Source organism: Rhinolophus hipposideros, assembly GCF_964194185.1.
Source record: "Rhinolophus hipposideros genome assembly, chromosome: 20".
NCBI classification, from domain to species: Eukaryota; Metazoa; Chordata; class Mammalia; order Chiroptera; family Rhinolophidae; genus Rhinolophus; species Rhinolophus hipposideros.
This window is the reverse complement of record NC_138066.1, coordinates 26926279-26947138: the sequence shown is the minus strand read 5'-3', so window position 1 is coordinate 26947138 and position 20860 is coordinate 26926279. Positions and strand designations below refer to the sequence as shown.

The following is a 20860-nucleotide window of genomic DNA, read 5'->3' as shown; positions in this document are numbered from 1 at the left end:
CTCTAACCCTCCTGCATCCCTCTCATAAGGACCCCTGTGATTATCTTGGGTCCATACAGATAATCCAGGATCTCAATAATCCCCCCTTCTCAAGATCCTTAATTTAATGATGTCTGCCAAGTCCCCTATAACATGTAGGATGGCATATTCGTATGTTCTGGGGATTAAGATGTAGACATCTTTGGGAGGGCATTATTTGGCCCACCGTGGGTGCTTAAAGAGGCTGAGGATTCGGGGGAAAGACACCAGGGCCTATAGCCTCAGTAGGGTCAGAGAAAGAAGAAATGCATCCATTTTGTCTAGAGTAGTGCAAGAACGAGCTCAAATTCCATAGGAAGAAAAGTAGGGGAAGCTAAAGGTGTTGAATCTTTGGCGGGAAACCTGGCTCAAGGTCATGTCAACCAGCAGGCTCCCTGTTTGTTTTGCCATTTAGGAAACTTCTCAGTTATCAGTCCTAGAACAGAGCTTCTCCAAGGATCATATCCATTCCACGCCATCCCCTCCCTCACTATCTGCTACATACACATACCCCCTCAGTGCACAAATCAGAGGCAGAATTCTCATGACACTCTCAGTGGTAGAGTGGATCATTTAATAATTAAAATATTTATTGAATGAAAAATAAATATATACTTCATTTTCTCAAAGGAATACTATTAAAGTGGGACAGTGGGCTCCTGACCACATACTCAGTGCTAAATAAGTCAGAGATGTGGCCAAGATACATCCTAAGAGAAAAGGTTATAAAATCTATAATCCCCTAGAACAATAAAAGCGTGCTGCTTCAACTTCTATGAAAGGGACTCAGATGTACTTTATACCATGATGACACAGGAGTCCAGCGACTTAGAGACTGCATGAAAGTACCATTGGGTCACATATTTGAACCATAGTCTAATTTGATGGCTATAATGTGGTCAAATGATAATCTTGCTCAACTTGTTAGAGTTTAGGATGACTCGTGAGGTGATTTAATAATCCAAGACATCTCACAGATGCCTTTATTTTTCTCCTGGTATATGTGCCTGGAGCAAGCAGAGGTGTTTTACACTATTTCCATGAGTCAGTATAGTCAGTGCTCGATTTGTCATTGGCGATGGCGGTCATCCTAGCCAACCTGACCCAGAGCATTGAAGACACGAGGTGTCCTGGAAGGGGTGAGGACCTGGCATTGGACCCACCCACCTAGGGTATGCATGCCTTGGGATGGTAGCTCACAGGTGTGGGTGCTGGGAGGTTGTCCAGTTTGGCAGGCAGAACACAGAATCTGAGGATAAGCAATTGTTTAGTAAAATAAGAGGCATGAGGGTCATCTGAAATGACAAGAGATGGATAGAGGGTAGCAACAGAACAGGTAATAAATTATCTCCCTTGGCATTGTTGGATGCCAGTCACCACTTAAAATACTTCTGAGTGATCTCAAAGATACATGACATGCAGTCACCTGTCATTTTGCCAGGACAAACATCTTAAACACCTGAGTGTGTGGGAACTAGTTGAATGAATGACCGGTATTCCATCTCCCTGTGAGTCTGTGGTTCTTTGCTCATGGCTGTGTATGCAGAATCTTTTCATAGGTAATTAACAAATAACAATAACCACAATGTTTTTTTTTTCTTTGGGAAAAAAACAGTCTGCTGCTGATGCTGGCATTAAGCTAAAGAGAAACTCAGTCAGAAAATGTAGTATAACTAAATGTCAAACTCAGCTGTGCTGGGCTCAAAGGGATGAACAGGTCCAGTTCAACTCTATACAAAAAATACTCCAAAACACTGAAAACGCTGTCTGGGTATGGCACAAAAACTGGTCATCAAGGAGAGTGATGTTTTCGTGAAAGTGGAAAAGGAAGGGAGTATGACATGAGGCTATGCACAACAAGCAGGTGACCCTTTGATTCTGGAGAATAGTCACCTGTACAAACAATTAAGGGTTCAAAATGGCTCGGAAGGGTATTGCTCAAGCCTGTCATGGGTTTGCTGCAACTGGAAATGAAACTTGTAGGAGCTGGTATCAGGAAAGCATGTTTGCAGGTAGCAACGGCTGCGTCCATCTGGAGTTCACAGGACGAACCTGGGTGGGGCGTGGGTAGGGCCAAAGCAAAGCAGGGACTTAGCTCTGAGAGGTTCGGAGGGAACGCTCAGCAGATAATCAAAAGGGCATTTGGGGCTCCAGGAGCAAGGCAGAAGCCAGACAACAGAACTTAGGACAGAAGGGGCAAGAAGTCAAAGCTGATTTCAGAGCAAACTGAACTTTGTGCTGTGTCCCTGAGCAGCAAATTAAACATCCTTAATCTTCCTTTTCTAAAGTTAGAATTGGTCCTAAAAATTGTGACAGGTCTGAGCCTATGGATTTGGGAGGAGGATCAAAGGCTCTCAGGTACAGTGAAGAGGGCTGCACAGCTAGGGACCTAGAAGGTGTGAGAAAAATTGCCCTATGAGAAGAGTAACTGGAGGTTCAGGATCAGACTGTTGCAGAACCCCTGGTCAAGTCAAGTTCCCCTTCTTTACTGGAGAACCTCCACCTGAAGTTCTCAATGTGTGGCTGCCAGGGTAAAAGTTAGGACAATTTGCGCTATGCCCATTTGAATAAGTTGGAATCTACATTTCCCAGAATCCTCTTCTCTATATGGCTCCAGGTAGGCGCTGGCTGAAAGGGGAATGTGCATGAGTTTGTAAAGTGGAGGTGAAATACCCTCTGAAGGTTGTAGAGGTCAGAGGCAGTTACAGATAAATGCAGAGGTGTCTGGTTTCCAGCTGGTCGTCGTTCTCCTCTGCTTCCGATCGCTCCTTACCAAATGCTGACCCTGTTGACTGACAGTGGACCCCGACTCACAGCCAGGTGCTTGACAGTAAACCACAAAGACCATAGCTACCCAGAGGCACAGCCAGTTCCTCCCACCTTGGTGTAAGTTCTCCTTCCGGTAATAAATTCCCTATCCCATAACTTGTAGCATTCCTGCTTTCCTGAATAACCTCGGACTGCATGTATTACTAGCATCCTGTGTAGATTCTAGAGAAATCGGAGCACTGAAGCTTCCACCGGCTTACTTATTGTGAAGATTCTTTGGTTGCAAGAGACAGAAAGCCACACCAAACTAAATTAAGGAAAAAAGGGTATTGGCGCTTATCTTCAATCCATGAAAGTGCCGGGGTAATTGGAGCCAGAGGTTTAAAAACTCAGTTTCTTATCTCTTCTGTTCTTTTCCTGTTAGCTTTATTCTTTCCTCCATCGGGAAAGATTAATCAACCCAGCCTGGGTTGTCTGTCCACCTCATGGTCCAATTACAGGCAAGAGGAATGAGGCATAATTGACCCAGCCTGTATGACTTGCCCACCTCTGTGTCTTGGGGTTGAGTCTATTATCAGAGGAAATGTAGCACAAATGTGGCCACTGGGAGTATTGTTGTGAGCCAGGGAGCTACCTTCATTTACATCTACTGCACCCCATTTAATAAATTAAACTGGGCAATTTTGAGCACAAGTAAAACCCCTTCTAGTTAAGATATCCAAAGATATATCTAGTGTTTGGAAGACAAATAAATTGGGTAGGCCGCTCATAGAATCTGGTATTATACTGATACGCTTTAAACCCGTTTTGCACTATACTGGAAACCTTACAAATAACTACCAGAATGTTATCGGGCATCTTTAGATGGACTGCTAAAACATGACTCACTAGAGGCTTGCTAAAACAGGCAGAAGACATTCTGACAATGAAAGAGCTGATATTTTCTTTGTTTTTGGACATTATAAGAAACGAGAATAAAAGGGCGAGAAGAGAAATATGTCTTAATTAGGATGCAAAGAAACTGAAAGATGGTAAGTGTTCTGTCTTTACCACATTGAGTCTCCCCAACCACAAACATGGTATATGCTCTCTCCATTTGTTCAGGAATTCTTTTACGACTTTCAATAAAGACTCTAAGTTTTCTCCATAGAAGTTTTGACCATAGTTTATTAGATTTCTTCCTAGATAGAATGTAGATTTTGGTCCTATTATAAATGCTATTTTTTAAATTAAATGTTGTAATTGTTTGCTATTGGTGTACAGGAAAGCAATTTTTTTAAAGGATCATATGTCCAGAAACTTTAGTGAACTTTCTCATTAATTCTAAGGGTTTGCCAGAGAGGTTCTTGAAATTTCTATATCTTATCTCCTAATTTTCACATGAAAATATATTTTCCTTAGGTGAAAAATCCAAATTAAGTCATGGAAACCTAGCACCATAATACCCTGTATTAATTTTATATGTTTTACAACTAACATTTATTTAGCTCTCCCTAGAAATCGTATGGTATATGGCAATGTTTTGTAAAGTATGTTTCATCAACAAGAGAAGATTTTTACATCTCATATTCTTTCCTTGGAGACTCACAAAGGTCCTAAGAAGTTCTGCAAAGAAACCTCTCTAACTTGGTTAAATCCTGCATTCAAACTTATTTCATCATGGAAACTTTTTTAGGTTTATTTACATATTTTTACTTAAGTATAGTTGGTATATGATATATAATAGTATATTAGTTATATTAATTTCAGGTGTATGATATAGTGATTCGACATCGTGGAACCCTTTTTCAAGCAATACCATCTAGCCTTCTGAGGAACTACTTTTTACAAAGAGCATACTTTGGGAAATGATGGCTTTAGGAAACATAGTCATCATGAAAACTAGTTAACTCCAGGATCTTCTCAAAGAAACTAAACTACTGTCTCTTTCTTTATACTCTATGGAAGCTAAGCTAGGTAGAACAAGACTCTATTTGGCTTTTTCGGTTTCTACTCTTCAGTCTTTAACAATAACTTCCTACAATTAATGCCAGCATTATAAAAGAAAGAAAAATATGCATATTAAATCTCATGAGACTACCCACTACTTCTGTCCTCAGGCAAAGGCCACAGCTGGTCACAGCGGGAGATTGTCCTTGAAATTCTGTCAATATCTTTTGACTGATATGGAGATGAGGTTTTATTTTTTGCTCCTATTATTCTTCTGTGAAACCCCAGGCCATCAGCTCTTATGCCTTGTTTCTTCCCTTAGATTTCACAAAACCACAGATTCATCAAAAGCTGTCTGTTCTGTATTCTGGATTATGTACACAAACTACAAATAATTAGAGTACAACTAAATATATGGAAATGGAAGAGGCCCACCAGTAGGAACATATTTTATTAGGAATAAAAAGTTCTAATTATGTAAGTTTTCTTTGTATTGCTATTTCTGATCAGACAGAATGTTTATGAGATTTATGTTTGAAAAGATAATGATGAATGTCTGTCTCAGTGGGTCTCACCCTGCTGTACATCAAAATCATTTGTGGAACTCTGAAAAAATATAAAAAACTGGGCCTTATCTGGGACCCTCTGAATTAGAATCTCCAGGGAGAAGGTTAAGTACTTGTATTTTTAAAAGCTCTGCAATTTATTCTCTGGCATTTATTATGTGGCCTTTCCTTTTTAATAAACCATTTTTTCCATATAGCCTTACCTAAATACCTAAATTTTTCTCCTGATTTTGATTTAAAATAACAAACAATATTTTTTAAAAATAAATTAATTCCAAACGCACTTTCCAAAGACCAACAAATGTTTTCTTGTTTGTTTGTTTTTTTCCCCATGTCTGGCTCTAATCTTTGTCCATGAAGAAAAATCTTTGAGTTCTGAATTTGTCACTGAGCATTTTATTTTTAAAAATTTCCATGCTACCACAGGGTGATAATAATTGTCATCTTAGGAATTATATAATATTCCAGCAAGTATTTATTTGCATCATAATTTAGTCCACCATTCCAGTACTATTGGACATTTAAGCTGTTTCTCTATTTTTAGTTGCTCTAGAGAAAATGGCAATGCAAAACTTAATATATATGGATTTTGCCTTTCTTTTGAATCAATTCCATGGGGATAATTTTCTGGAAATCTGTTTTTTTTTTTTATATCTGGAAATCTGGGTCAAAGGATATGAACGTTTTTTTATGACTGTTGTTAATGATTACTCAATTGTCTTCCAAAAGGTTGAACAAATTTGCAAAGCTATGCCCCTACTCCATGGCAATAATTGCTGAGGTTTTCAGGGAGGGGCAGGCGATACTAGAGGTCTGCTGGGAGATCCCATGACAGATGAAAACAATGCCTCCAAATGTGCCAGTCACATTACCTTACTTAAGAAGAAAGGCAGAAAACCTGATACCAACAACAGTGTTAGAGCACTTCTCAGCTCTCTCACCTACCATGAGCCAGCACTGTCCTTGCATTTTCTCTAATTCTCAGAATAACCTTGGCAAGTTAGATCTTACTGCCCCTCATGTTACAGAGGAGGAAAGGGTGGGAAGAGAGGTTTAATAACTTGCCGAGGGTCATATAGCGAGTTAGTACTGAAATGAGGATTTGAAGCCCGTGTTTTACGACTGCTGTACCACACTGCATGTCGCAGCACTGATATCTGAAGCAGCCACAGCATCTCACCAGTTAGATACCTCCTAAGTCATAAATTGGCTGTAAAATGGAACATGATGTAATAGATGTGATAGGTTAAACATACCCACAATTCTCTACCTCTTCTCTCACCTAAAAGTGGAGACTAATGAATGCTTTCCTTGAATCTGGGTTGACCTGGTGACTTCTTTTGACCAAGAGAATGCAGCATGTGTGATCCTGCCTAGGTCTGGGTCTATGTAGAGAGGTCCAGCTTCCTTGCTGGAGGCCATGAGGAGAGAGAAATAAATGCCTGGCCAGCCTAGCTGTTCTGGCCATTGAAGCTGAGACACTAGACATGTGAGTGACGCCATCTTGGATCCTCCAACCTCAGTCAAGTCACCCAACTAACAACATATGAGCGCAAACAAAACATCCTGATAAGCTAATAATCAGTGATTATTTTAAGCCATTTCAGTTTTGGGGTGGTTTGGTATGCAACAATAAAATAACCAAAGCAATACATTTTATTTTGGTGAATGTCAAATGCAGAAAGCGAACCAGTGCTACACGCACACTTCCCTAACTGGAACACAAGCAGAATGGAACGCCTCACATTTACCACTTCTCATCTCATCTCTGTACTTACTTCTGTCATAGCACTGAGCCCGCTGCATACAGCCTTTACCTATGCTCGTATCTGCCTTCCCTACCAGACTGGGGCTGTCACCTTGGTAACCACAGCGCCTTACACAAGGCCTGGCACAAAATAGCTGTTAATACATATTTGTTGAATGAATCTGGACTTGCTCTTGATTGATTGATGAAAGCATTTGAAATGGAATGACAGTTTTTCATTCTCGGGCTCAGCACCATGCCAAGTATCTTATATGGATTATCTCATTTAAATCTTCACAACCACCCCATGAATAGGTCCTATTACTATCGTCATTTTACAAATGAGAAAACTCAGACGCTAGGTTAAGTTAACTTAAGGTTACAAGTGTATTTTTAAATACCAGTGCTGAGCAAGGCAATACTCTAGGCTGTGGCAAGCACTTAAATGAATGAAGCCATTGCAGTGTCATGCACAAACCCCCCAGAGGTCTGTTTGGCTGACTGGGTCATGGTAGACAGCACTAGCTCTGTTAGGGCTCATTCCCAACGGCAGGAATGTCATGGAAGTTTGTGCAGGTCATGTCCTGCATGACGGCATCCAGCCCAAGGGCAAGTAGGGGCTGAAATCCAGGCTGTGCTGTTGCATTCTGCTCACATGAAGCCTGGCACAGAGCTCTGTCTAGGGGAAGGGACACCTGTTGCCTAATTTGCACAAGGCCACTGTGTCAGCTAGTGGCAGTCCTGGGTAGAACACATTAGTCGGTGGGAACCTGGAATGCCTGATCATACAGAAGAAAGAGGTTACTAAGCAACTTGCCATGTTTTAGAATGGATAGCGGAAGAAAATGGTTCCAGAGAAATGACAAAGGGTGTGTGGAGGTTGGGGACAATGGAAGATTTGGGTGCAGTGTCTGAGCTCCCATATTGCTATGTGCTCTGCTCCATCACTCCTAGAGGTGGGTCAGCTTGCAAAATGTCTCATTCCCAGGGAAGTTCCTGTCTCCTTGCAGTTATTTGAGATTTCTGGATCTTGCTGTCTCAGACCATTCCAGCTGCAGTGGTGCACAGAAAGGTATCTAAACTAACAGAATAAACACTGCACGACAGATTATGAACCTCACTGAAGTTTTCTTATAGAGTCCAAGCAATTCAAACATCCATACACAGGCCCCCAACATGGTCAGGTGGCCTCCTGGGAAGATCCCAACCGTTGGCACAGAAAGAGATACTCCCATGATATAAAATGAGGTAGGTAAAAATTTCTGATGGTTTAATTGCTGCTCTACATGCGTGAGTGTGGTTATAGTAGAAGAACCTAAATTGGTTTTGGTTAGAACTTCACCCTGCCTGAAGTAGTTTGCAGAGTTTCTTAGACTCCACCTCCAAACGGAACTGCCATTGGAAGAAGCTGGTAAGAGGAGAGTGGGTTCTGGGAAGTGGTTAGTCATATTCCTTCCAGCCACCCACCGAACAGACCCAGAATTAAGATCTTAAATACAGTATAGGGCTGGAAACTTCCCAAGAAATGCACGATAGTGATGGTGCTCAAGCGTGGGCAGTGCCCCTCTGAGACCCCCTCATCAGAGCCACTGGCTGGGGCCTCTGCTTTGGGAAGCCATGGCTTCTGGGTTCCAGAGGGGAGGAAATAAACAGCTTCTTTTCCTCACAAGCTAAATGACCTCACGTTCCCTTTTAGGGCTTCTGGAACAAAGCACCACAAACTGGGTGGCTTAACACAACAGAACTCTTACAGTTCTGGAGGGAAGTCCAACATCAACGTGTCAGCAGGGCCCTGCTCCCTCTGAAAAGGGTAGGGGAATCCTTTCTTGCCTCTTCCTCGCTTCTGGTGGTTTGTTAGGAATTTTGGCATTCCTTGGCGTATAGATGCATAAAGCCAATCCATGGTCTTCACATGGTATCGTGCCTGTGCTTTTTTGTCTTTACATGGCCATCTTCTTGTAAGGACACTAGTCATACTGTATATTAGGGTCCAATCTACTGCAGTACGACCTCAACTTCACTACCTGCATCTGCAACAGTCCTATTTCCAAATAAGGTCACATGCTGAGGTACTGCTGCGGTGAATTCAACGTATCTTTTTGGGGGGGGGGCAGGGGCACACAATTCAATTAATAGCAGGTGTTCCTGCATAAAACTGCTCCCTGGATCTCTAGGTCTGTCTCTAGCAGCCGTTTAGTGAGTTGGTGAATCCATGGGCTCCGTATCAGATTTCTTGGGTTAAAATCTTGCCTCTGCTGCTGTGTGACTAAGGGCCATAAAACGGAAATACAATATAACAAGAGTCTCTAGCTTTCGAGGTTGGGGGAGGGTTAGGAGAAAGTACTTTGCACAGTGCTGGGCATTAAGCGCTCATGAAGTAGTAGCTGCTAGTGTTCTTATTCCCTACCTCTTTCCATAGATTTCTGTAGGAGTAGATCACTTACTCTTCCCTGCAGACACACGTGGTCCTGGGGCATCACCCAATGCTTCTTCAGTTGAAGAGACTAGGAAATGTAGTGGAGAGGGAGCGGGGTTTAGTTTCACCTGTTTATTCAGTTAAACTAAAGGAGTAAAGACACTCCTTCATTATTTGCTCCTATTTGTTAGCACTAAAAAAATTCCTTCTGTAGATGTTTCCAGTAGGAAAGGCAGAAACTTTCTCAAATATGTGCCCCTTGCAGGTGCTGCCAAAAAACAACTGGCTGAATTTCTTTTAAAAGATCCTCACAAGATGGTGTTCTGATGAAATTCCCCGTGGTCCTATAACAAGCCCTCCCTCAGCTTTATGACAGGTTCAGCAACTTCATCATGTCCGGGTGCCAGAATTGAAAGCTGACAAAAATGTTCACAAGATGTACAACTGTGTTTCCCCAAAAATGAGACTTAGCAGGACAATCATCTCTAATGCGTCTTTTGGAGCAAAAATTAATATAAGACCCGGTCTTATTTTACTATAAGATCGGGTCTTATATGATATAAGACCCGGTGTTATATTAATTTTTCCTCCAATAGATGCATTAGAGCTGATTGTCTGACTAGGTCTTATTTTCGGGGAAACAGGGACGATGTAGAAAACAAGAGGGCCACTGATGTAATTTACAATGACAAACATCAACCTGTCAGATGGACCATTGCCTTCCATAGGTCCAATCACGACTTCTCTCCTTAGAAAGAATTATCAGGTTGCTTGGTGGCAAAGGAGTCAGGATGAAAGGCATGAGTTATAGGATCTAAAGGAATAATAGCATCAGGTTCTGATCTGACGATTTCCATTCATCAGAGAGAGCAGCTTCTTCCACTCATTAGATTGGATTGGGTGCCTTCTCCCTTAGGTGGGCACTGCCCACTTTTCCTTCCTGTTTTTTTTCCCCCTCATCTTTGGGTGCTTTATTTTTCACCTCCTCCTTCTGGATGATATACTCCTTTTTTAGATACAGTGTTACCTTCTGTCTTGTTCTATTAAACAGATTCTTTTTTTTTTTTCTAATGTCAGGATTAGAGAATCTGAGAGGAGCTCTCCATAACTATTTCCACAGAAAAATGCCATCCTTATAAAACCATGTGAGCAATTTCAGGGGGTTCGTGGATGTCTTTGAAGCCGTTTTATATAACCTAGGTTAAAATCCTTGCCTTTAAACAGACCTTTGCCCATCTGGAGTTGATGTTCAAGTTTAAGTCTTTCTAATAATGTAACCTTATTTTCCTCAAGGCCAACTTCATAGGATTACCTTCCATCCTCACCTCCCTTCTCATTCCTCCACCTTTTAATCTTATACGAGGGACACACTGTGACCTCTGAACTGCCCTGACCTGTGGCCACCTCTTCAGCCACAGCTGCTGGGTTGATCTTCAGTGGTGATTACAATTAATCCTGTTCTCACCTTTTTCTCTGATTTGTGGCTTGTACTTTCCCTAGTATTCCAGTTATCCCACTCCTTTGTTCTTCCCTCATTCTTTTTATCCTGGCAGGCTTTGCCCACGTGCCAGCTCATGGGATATGACTGTCATACCGATCTCATTTGTCCCCTTTTCTTGTCCCTCCTTCTCATAACCATACTCATAGCCTCATCTACCTCTTTCTTCTAACCCTCCCGCTCCCCATTTTTTCCTACTGATGCTTCCAGGGCTTACCCCTTCTCCCCCATCATTTTCTCAGTTTCTTCCTCATAGACATTTCTTAACTCCACCAACATCGGGACATTTTCTTTAAAATATCCACTTTTACATGATTTTCAATACGTATTTGTATTTCTCACTCAGACCAATCCTCTGAGCTCTAGTCTTGCACATTCATCTTAATTACTATTTGCATTTGGATGTTACAAAACAGTGCAAACACAATGGGTCCAAAATGAAACTAATGATTCTCTATCAGTTAGCCCTCATCTCAATAAATTGCACCCCATTTCACACTGTAACTCAAGTCAGAGGAAGTATCGCTCATTGTACCATTTTCCGTACCCCCAACATGAGAGTCTTGTTGCTACTACTTCCAAAATATATCTTGAGTTCAAAGCAGTCTCTTCATACCTACTGTCATGACTCTTAGCTCAGGCCAGTGTCATTTCTCACCTGGACCACCGCAACAGCCTTCCAACTGGTCTCCCTGCTTCTATGCTGGTCTTCCTCAAATCCGTTCTTTCCGTAGTAGCTATAGCTCCCTTTTAAAAACAGAAATTATATTGTGTTACAATCTTTACTTAACCCTCTGGAATGGCTTCCCATTTATTCACCAAACACATTTTTACTGAGTGCCGTCTATGTGCCATGTACTCAATAATGCCTCCTGTCATGAAATAAATGTATATAGTATGCAGATAGTGGTAAGTGCTATGAAGAAAAATAAAGAAGGTGTGATGGGTAGGAAAGTGTGTGTGTTTATAATTTTAAATAGGGAGGGATTCCAGGGAAGGTTTCACTGAGTAGGTGACTTTGAGCAAAAGACTTGAAAGAGGTAAGGAAGTGAGCTCTGCAGAATATTTTAGTTGGAGGGAATAGCAAGTGCAAAGGTCCTGAGGTAGAAGCATGACCAGCTTTGGGGCTGATCAGAGTAGAACAAAATCCAAACTTTACTGTGGTTTATAAGGCAGCCCAGTTCTCCCCCCAAAAACAAAACAAACAAACAAATTAAAAAAAAAAAAAAACCTCAACCCTTCTCCCTTTACTTCTCCAACCCTTTTTCCCAGCCCTCCCTCCCTTTCATATTCCATCCACACTGATCTTTCAGTATACCAGAAGTTGTTTCCAGCTTTCGCCTGTGTCGTTGCCTTTACTGGGCACACTCCCCAACCATTATTCCCGTATACAATTTGCAGGACCATCTCCTTCTCATACAGTAGGTTTGTTTCCATTTCTCCTTAGGCCTTTTCAAACCATAGGACCTAAAATAGGTATCTTCTTATTTCTTTTCTATTTCAGCTTCTTCTTTGTTTTCCTTCCCTAATCACACCACACAATTGGAATATTCAGAAGGTACCAAGAAAATGTATACACATTTTAAGAAAGGAAAACTGTATTAAAATGGTAATACTCAATGTATACGGATAACAAAAGAGGAATACAAGTCACGTTTGACTTCTGCCATTAATTATAAGAGGTGCTTAGAGTGGTTACCATCAGCGTCCAGACACTTCTGATTACGGTGAACTACTGCTTCAGCAACATTGACCAAAGTGTCCACTTGTATACATTTTTTGGCACCCTGGATGTGTGTGTGTGTGTGTGTGTGTGTATGTATGAAATATAAATATATTCAATATATATATTTATATTTATAAATATTATATATTTATATTTATAAATATTATATATTTATATTTATAAATATTATATATTTATATTTATAAATATATATTATATTTATATATAAATATATATTTAATATAAACACAATATACATAATATATAATATATATGATATTTAATATATATTATATTTAATATCATATTTATTATATTTAATATATAATATATTATATTTAATATCTAATGATATTTAATATATAATATATTATATTTAATATTAATTATAATTAAAATTTAATATCTAACATATAACATATATCATTATATATTATATATTAAATATAATATATTACATATTATATAATATATGTATATTATATGTTAAATATAATATATATTATGTTAAATATATTTTACATATATATGAATTTATATTTAGAATTCAATAGGTAAATGATTTCTCATTATCATTTAAAGTTGCATTTGATCACTAGCGAAGATTAAGCATTTCCCCAAGTAATGGTTTGTTCTTAGCAAATTTCCCAACACATGTTCAAGTCCACACGTCTTAAGGCTGGGAGGCGGGGCCGACCGTAACACCACCCTGTCCACTTGCTGGGGGCAATTTGTCTTTCCAAATTTCCTACAGGAGTCAGTGACTCATGGTGGCTAGCTATTGGTAGAAATTAGTCCAAAACCCAAATCCATTTAGAAGAAAGTGTGTTTCACTTCGACATGACCAAGTTGTGAAAATGGGCAAGAAAGTTGCATTTGAGCGGTGCCAGGTACTCCCATTATGCAACTGAGCAATTATTATTGATGGTCACCTGATCATGCATTACAAGGGGAAGCAAGGGGGGGCCCAGCCCCACCACCGCTCCCTCCGCCTTTTCCGGGGCGTGCTCAGCGCCGAGGCAGGCAGATGGTCTAATTGACCCCTCCAGACCCGCCAGAGCCGAGGCGGGAGTACACGCGCTGGGCTTGCGAGGCAGAGCTTCGAGGTCCCCTGGGCATCGGAAGGCTTGAGCCAGAGCCCTCTCCCCATCCCGCCGAGATTACCGCTCATCTCGCGAGAGCTCCAGCAAGGCCCGGCTGCGGGCCTCGGCGGCGGGATGCTGGCGGAACGCTCCAGACCGCGCCCCCTCTGGCGCAGCTGGGAGAGGAGCGGGAGGGAGCGGCCGGCGGCGCGCACGCGCAGGTGAGCGGGGCGAGCGCGGGGGCACGAGGGCGGGGGGCGGGGCCTTGCGTCGCGCCGCGGGCACGTCTTTGCGCGTCCTCAGTATTTAATGTCTCTGTGTTCCACCCTCCGGGGCGAGCACGTGGGGGAGCGGCGGGAGCTCAGGGCTGCAGGGCCCGGCCTCGGGGGCAGAGGCGGGGGTCGGGGGGCGGCGGTGGGCGTGGACGCTGCATCCTGACGGTCGCCGAGGAGCTGGTAAGTTGGGACCGCTGGGGGCGGCTGGCCTGGGGGCCACCTGCTGGGGCCCCGAGGGCGACGCCGTCGGGGTGATGAGCCCGTGCTGCAGGTACGGAGTGCGACGCCCGCACCTGGGGTCCCGTAGGCCGGAGGCTCCCGAAGCCGAGTGCGGGTGCAGCGGCTCCGGCCCGCCGCCTGCTGTCAAGCAGGCCCTCCTTTCCCTCGCGCCGCCTGTGCGCCCCCTCATCTCCCCGGGTCTGGGTTGTCTGCCCGCCGGCTCCTGCTGACAGATCGCGTGTGCGTGGCTGAAACGGCGCTCTGCAGCGCGGTGCCCCCCACGCGCGTCACCCTCCTCGGGGGCGGGCGGTGAGGACGCGACGCCCCAGCCACCCCTCCGCGGCTTAACTTTCCCGGCGCGCGCACAGCCTCCGGGGAGACAATCGTGAGCGCGTCCCACCCAAGGTCGCCCAACCCCACACGCGTTTACTTTTCAAAGGTCGTGTGTACCCGGTGTGAGAGGCGGCGGCGGGGCGGGCTGTGGGCAGGGCCCGGTGCTCACAAGGGCAGGAGGCTGCTCCCCGGCCCGCGGGCACCCCGTCGTTCCTCCGAAGGGGTTGGGGTGGAATTGGTCACTCCAGGAACCTCACCCAACTTCTGAGCCCCTCTAGTGCGCCCTGGGTTGCCCCCCTCCCAGGCCGGGCAGGGGCAAACTCGGCCTGGGAGCCCGGCCCAGCCCCTGGGCGGTGCACCGGGGGAAGGGTCTCGGTTTGCGGAATGGGGAGGATGGGCTCGGCGACCTGTTGGGATTGGATCCCTGTTTGGGGCGTAGGGACCGTGAGAACCGACTTAGGGTCCCGAGGTCAAAGTGTCTCTCTCGAGGACTGGCACTTGCAGCCCCTTACAGGGTGTCCGGAGAGGCCGAGGCCGTCCAGTCCTGCCGCGTGTGCCCACTGACTTACTGCTCCGGGGCGCGAGGGTCACGTGCGGCCTACGCCCGCATCCCCGCCCCCACCGGCTGGCGTTCTGGAGGGACCACGCTAGTTTTGCGGTTACGCGTCCAAAGGTGTTTGGGAAGGCTGTGTTGGGCGCCTCGGGCTGGGCTTTAACCCGTTCAGCTCTTTTGTGCCTTAGGGTACGGTTCCTCCCGGGTTTCCTCCGAGGGAGGTATCCCTATGGGGCAGAAAGGAGCTGTTGGTCGTGCCTCCCGGGACTGCGTGTAAGCCCGGGCCTTGCGCGATCTTCTCCAGCGGGGATGCCCGGGTTGGCTGGCGCCGGTCTGCCCCTCCGCCGCTGCTAACGCGAACCCGGTGCACTTCGCTCCAGGTGTGAATGGAGGCCTCAAGCTGGATAGGGTGCATAGGCAGGGCAATTAGATGAAACTAGCTGTTTTTCCCTGACTGAAGTGCAGGCTGTTTGGGGTTTAAATTTATCTCGTGTAGGGGAGTCTGGGGCTGGACACCTGGTACAAACATATCTTGATTGGTTTGCTATTACTGCCTCCCCCCCTTGTCGCTATTACTGATGAACCGTTTACAATAAGCTGTTAATTCTGGCAACCAGTAACCTTACCGTGCTCTTGTAACTCAGCCCTTCCCAAATTAGTTTTTTTTTAAAAAAAAAAAAACTATTTAGAAAGCAAAACTTGGACTCTGAGTAAGCACCACCTCTTTGCTCTTAAAGGTACAGAGCATCTTTGAAATGAGAGGGCCGCGTGATTTGGTCATATACCAGATTACTCTGTTCTTGGTATTCAGGTGGTTCGCCTGCTGATCATTTAAGACTTTGAGCACTGGAAGCATGTGAGGTTGTATTTTGGGAACTTTTTGCTTGTGTTGAACCTTTCCTCTTTTACCTCTTAACTAGTTTTGTGGGTTCTGAGTAATGATTTCTGTGTATATTCTCAGATGACATTGTCATTAGGCCAGAGGAAGTTCTTTGGATCCTACAGGTATGCAAATCACTGAAGCTTCAGTGCCTGCCTGGATTAAATGGACTCTATTGTCTTGCGTATTGTTAGGTGATGGCCCAGAATGTGCAGGTAACTGATCTGGTCCAAGCCTGTGAGTGCGACAGGTCTAATGGATTTGTTTTGCTGGAGCTCTGTATGTAACTATCAGTTCCTCCTTTTAGCTGTTTCTAGGAAATACATTCACACTTGGCCACTGCTGGGTGACAGGGTGTCTGTTGTAAGTGGCCTGCACAGGTGCCAAAAGGATGTGTCTCCAGTGTAAGGTTGCTGAGCATCAATATTTTAAAGCATTCTGTTTTGCTCCACCTGGTCACCAAAATTATTCTTGGGCTTTGGACCCAGGCTGCGTCCTAGCCATCGGTGTGGGTGAAGGCTAGTTTAGTCTTGACTGTGTTCCCCCATCTCATCCTAAAGACAAATTGAGATGGTACTTGTGAGACTTGGCACTGCGCAGGATGAGAGCTCAAGCATTGTTTTTATTCCCGACTAGGTAATCTCGGAGACTGACATTTTCTCTTGAATCACTTCAGTGATTGGAATTTTATTAGAAGTACCCTTCCCTCAGCCTCTGACCTGGAAAGTTGGTTGGAAAGAAAAGGAAAACAAATTGGTTTCCCACACTCTGCCAGCCAGCCTCCTGGCACTAGGCTGCAACAAACACGACTGGATTGAATGCTCGTTTTGGGTTTTTGAGGAGCGGGCACCCCTTGTGCCTGGTGAGCTGGTGCCTTCCAGCCCATTCTCCCCAGGCCAGACCGCTTCTTCCTAATCTTCCCTGTGAGTTTAGAAGGAGAGGACTTTTCTGCAGCTTGGTCTGTTGTGGGGAAGTCAGCAGTTGTGTGTATAAGTGAATACCTTCAGCTTGCCGTTCTGAGATTTCCTCTGCTCTGGGGAGGTGCTGGGTGGTCTGGACCTCTCTTCCCACTTAAGTCGTCTCATATTGTTTGAGTTGCTGCTCAGTGTAGGATGTATTTTAATCCTAATCTTTGCTTCTTAGAGCAAGTTATGTTTCTTCCACATCCCTTTCTGGTGTCATGCCTCACACCTTTATGGTCATTTAACATTAAGTGCCCATCATCCTATGTGGCATTCCACTGAGCAAACCTGCTGGCCTTGGTATCTCATTTTAAGCTTGGGTTGTGGAAAACATGATCAATGACAATATTTTGATTAGGGCAGAGTGGCTGGAGAAGTAACTGGTGGGGATGTGGAACTGAAATTTAAAGGATGCCTTCTCTTGGACAGTTACTGTGTTAGGTGAGTTGTGAGCAAACGCCTCTGTAATCCTTTAATCCTCAGACCTCTGAGGACAGTTGAGGAGGGTGAAACGGGGGGTCATTCTGGATTGTTTCAGTAGCTAGTAGAAATACAAATTGAGGGGTAGAGAAACTGACAAGTGTAGGTTTGGATTTAAACTAGGTCCTCTGGAGAGCGGTTGTGAGAAGAACTAAGGCATAGTCAAATCGATGGGCTTCTCTCCTAATCTTTCTGTTGCTTTCTAAGCAGATCGTTGCAATGAAGCAGTGTGTGTTCTTCAGCATTCTGAAGATTGGCTTCCAGTAATAAGTAGCTGTCAAGATGTCTTTTTCCTTAAACTTTCTTTTCTTCCTACCAAATGGTCTTCGTTCTGTCCAGGTCCTCACCATTTGAACATTTCTACAGCTAGGTTGATAGTTTGCAGCAGTCGATAGTAAACATTCTGTCCCCATCTGGTGATACTGGCTGGCTGCCTTCACTTGGCTGGGTGTCACTGAGGCCCATGCACTTAGGAACACAGCAGGGCCCCAGGTGAGTTCTGGAAGTATGGCTTGTTTCACCACTGGGCTTAGCTGGCAAGAGCCCTGGAAGGGGGTGTGAGGGGGTGGGGGGTGGGGTGTGTGTGTAAAGGCTTGGTGCAGCTTTTCATGGATGAAACCTGGCTGTGGTTCTAGGCAGGTCTCTTGGCTGTCTGGAATCTGTTTCTCCAACTGGTAAAAGAGTTGGTCTACATCAAAGGTGTTCAGTTAATGCCCTTGGGAGCCCTTTTAGTCTAAAGTGCCTGGGGACTGCTGGAAGGCGGAGTTGCTTGCAGGGTTGTGTATGGGGCGGGGTGGGGTGTATGTGGGCTAGGGTGCTTGGTTCAGTGGATGGTATAAGTCAAAGGCTTGAAAAACCCAATCCACTGTTCAGGGGTATCTCAAGTTCTCTAGCTCTAAGGTACTACTGTGCTAAATATTTTGATTTTTTTTTTGCTGTCTCTTTATTCTCATCTCCTAAATTGATCCTTAGGGGAGGGGAGTCTTCAGCTGCCTTGTCCTACAGAGTAGCAGCTAGCCATGTGTAGCTAATTCAATGTAAACTTTTTAAAGCATTAAATAAAATTTAAAAGTCAGTTCCTTGGTGACATGAGTCACATTTCAAGTGTTCAGTAGCCTCCTGCGGCTCGTGGCTGCAGTACTGGACAGTGCACGTCTGGAACATTTTCATCCCAGAAAGTTCTGTTGGACGGCACTGGTCTTAGTTCCTTTCTTTGCCCAGCTCTAGAAGCTTCATTGCCTCATCTTGTAAAGCATCGTGTGTTTGGGCTTCATCTTCCATAGCCCCCAAACCCAACAACTTTGGTGACAAATTATTTATAAGCTCTCTCCATGGCATGTTAAGAAGCAAGTTCTGGACTGCCAGTTTGGAGGACATTGACCAATTATGAAACAGTTTGAGAGAGGAGCATCCTGAGCAGTCTGGGGGCGGGCGCGTGCATTGAAGGGCCAGACGCTAAGCCCTTGGAAAGCTGTTTTGGTTTGAGAGCCTGTTTGTTGTCATAAAGGTCCTTGCGACAAACAAATGAGAAACAAAAACTCATAGACACAGACAATAGTTTAGTGGTTACCAGAGGGTAAGAGGGGTGGGAGTGGGAGAAGAGGGTAAGGGGGATCAAATATATGGTGATGGAAGGAGAACTGACTCTGGGTGGTGAACACACAATGGGATTTGTAGATGATGTAATGCAGAATGGTACACCTGAAATCTATGTAATTTCACTGACAATTGTCTCCCCAATAAATTAAAAAAATAAATAAATAAAGGTCCTTGCAAGTTCTCCAAGGCCTGTGCTCACTGTCCTTGGTTTTTAGATGTCAGCTGACCTATTTCGTCGCCCTCCACTCACCTGAATACTTCTCGCAGGACCCCATTCTGGGCCCTCGCTGCGAAACCAGGTACCTAACAAACAAGCATCATTTTCATTCCCCCCGTCCAGTCCATCTCAGTGCTAGGAGGCCCGTTTCTACAGAAGGCACTGGGGAGTGTGTGGCACAGTGGGGATCCTGAAGTGTTGGTGTGGGGCTAGCTCTGGGGAGAGGCCCCCTCATCTAGTCCTGGGCGTGCTTAGTTTGAGGCCTGCTAGACTGACCTTTGTCTTATAACGTGAGAGCTGTCTTTTTTTTTTTTTTTTTTAATGTTTATTGGTGTGACAATGGTTAGTAAAGTTACACAGGTTTCAAGTTTCTGTAATACATCGTCTATCTATCACATTGTGCGTTCACACCCAGAATCAGTTCTCCTTCCATCACCATATATTTGACCCGCTTTGGCTACCCTCCGGTAGCCACTAAAACTATTGTCTGTCTGTGAGTGTTTGACTGTCTTGTTCCTTTGAGTTTTATATCCCACATATCAGTGAAATCATATGGAAAGCTTTCTTTTCTTGGAGCCAGACTGTATAAGATGCATAGCAGACATGTACTGAGCACCTACTGTATACGTGGCATCTTAGGAGGTTTTTCTAAATTGTTCCCTTTTTATTTTCTCTCAACCCTATGAGGTTAAGTATTTCTAGTTTGTATATGAGGAAACTGAGGCCCTGAGAAAGGTATACTGATCCTAGGATGCAGGGCAGAGCTAACTGTGGACCTAGGTCAGGGTTCTGTATCTCTAGCTCCGTGCTTAGAGGCTGTTTCTTATTTACTGCCCCATTTTCCCTCCGTCCTCATCCAGAAAATGACATTGTTTTTAAAAGACTAAAATCATTCATCCCACAAGCTGAGTCAGACTGTTAGGTGATTGAGGCATTTCAGCTTCATTTCAGCCCTGTAAGGGAGGTATTCGCATCCCATTTTACAGGACATGTTCATTGTACAGGAAACTGAAGTTCAAGATCCTACTCTTTTATGCTCTTATATTTCCACAGCCATGTTTTATCATCAGAATTTTGCTGCCATCCGGTGCCTTTCAGCTGCACAAATAATGACTGTGACTAAAAAGCCTAAGTAGACTGGCTATAGCTGTGTCTGAGGGCCTGGAAAACGGCTCTGAAGACTATGGTTTGTCTCAGTCGCCTGGTGGACAAGACAACCTTGAAGTCACTCATTCCCTGGCTAATAATAATGTGGCTTGTCAGACCTCACATGGAGGTCACGAGACCATCCCCTGGCCCTCATCAGGCTGTCTGTCGCCTGGGAGTAGCTTGGTCGTGGTTGGAGGTGGCAGCAGGATCTGTTCAAGCCCAGCCCTCAGCCCCACACTGCGTTGCACTCCCACCCCTTCTCCAGCCTCGGCTCCAAACAGATGTGAAGGACAGTTCCGTCTTTTGTAAATCTTCTTGCCCCTCCTTCTTGTCCCTCCAGAGAGAAAGGAGCAGGAGTGACTTGCCCTGAATTGCCTTGGAAGGAGGCCTTCACTCTGATGTGCCTTGAGCTCTGTCTGGTGAGAAAAGTCCATGCTGAGAA

At 44.4% G+C, this 20860-nt stretch overlaps 1 protein-coding gene across 5 annotated transcripts in view; it reads left to right on the top strand.

Moving 5' to 3' along the window:
- Positions 1 to 20860, top strand: part of AKAP1 (A-kinase anchoring protein 1) — a 56544-nt gene that overhangs the window by 11245 nt on the left and 24439 nt on the right. The window contains exon 1 of one of the 5 annotated variants that reach the window (XM_081029246.1): positions 13669 to 13972. The exons of 3 other annotated variants lie outside the window; for them this stretch is intronic. The gene's annotated coding sequence lies outside the window, so the exon portion shown is untranslated. Of the gene's footprint in view, positions 1 to 13668; positions 13973 to 14088; positions 14207 to 20860 lie in introns of those variants that run through there. One more of the 5 variants, XM_081029243.1, reaches the window with a different exon arrangement.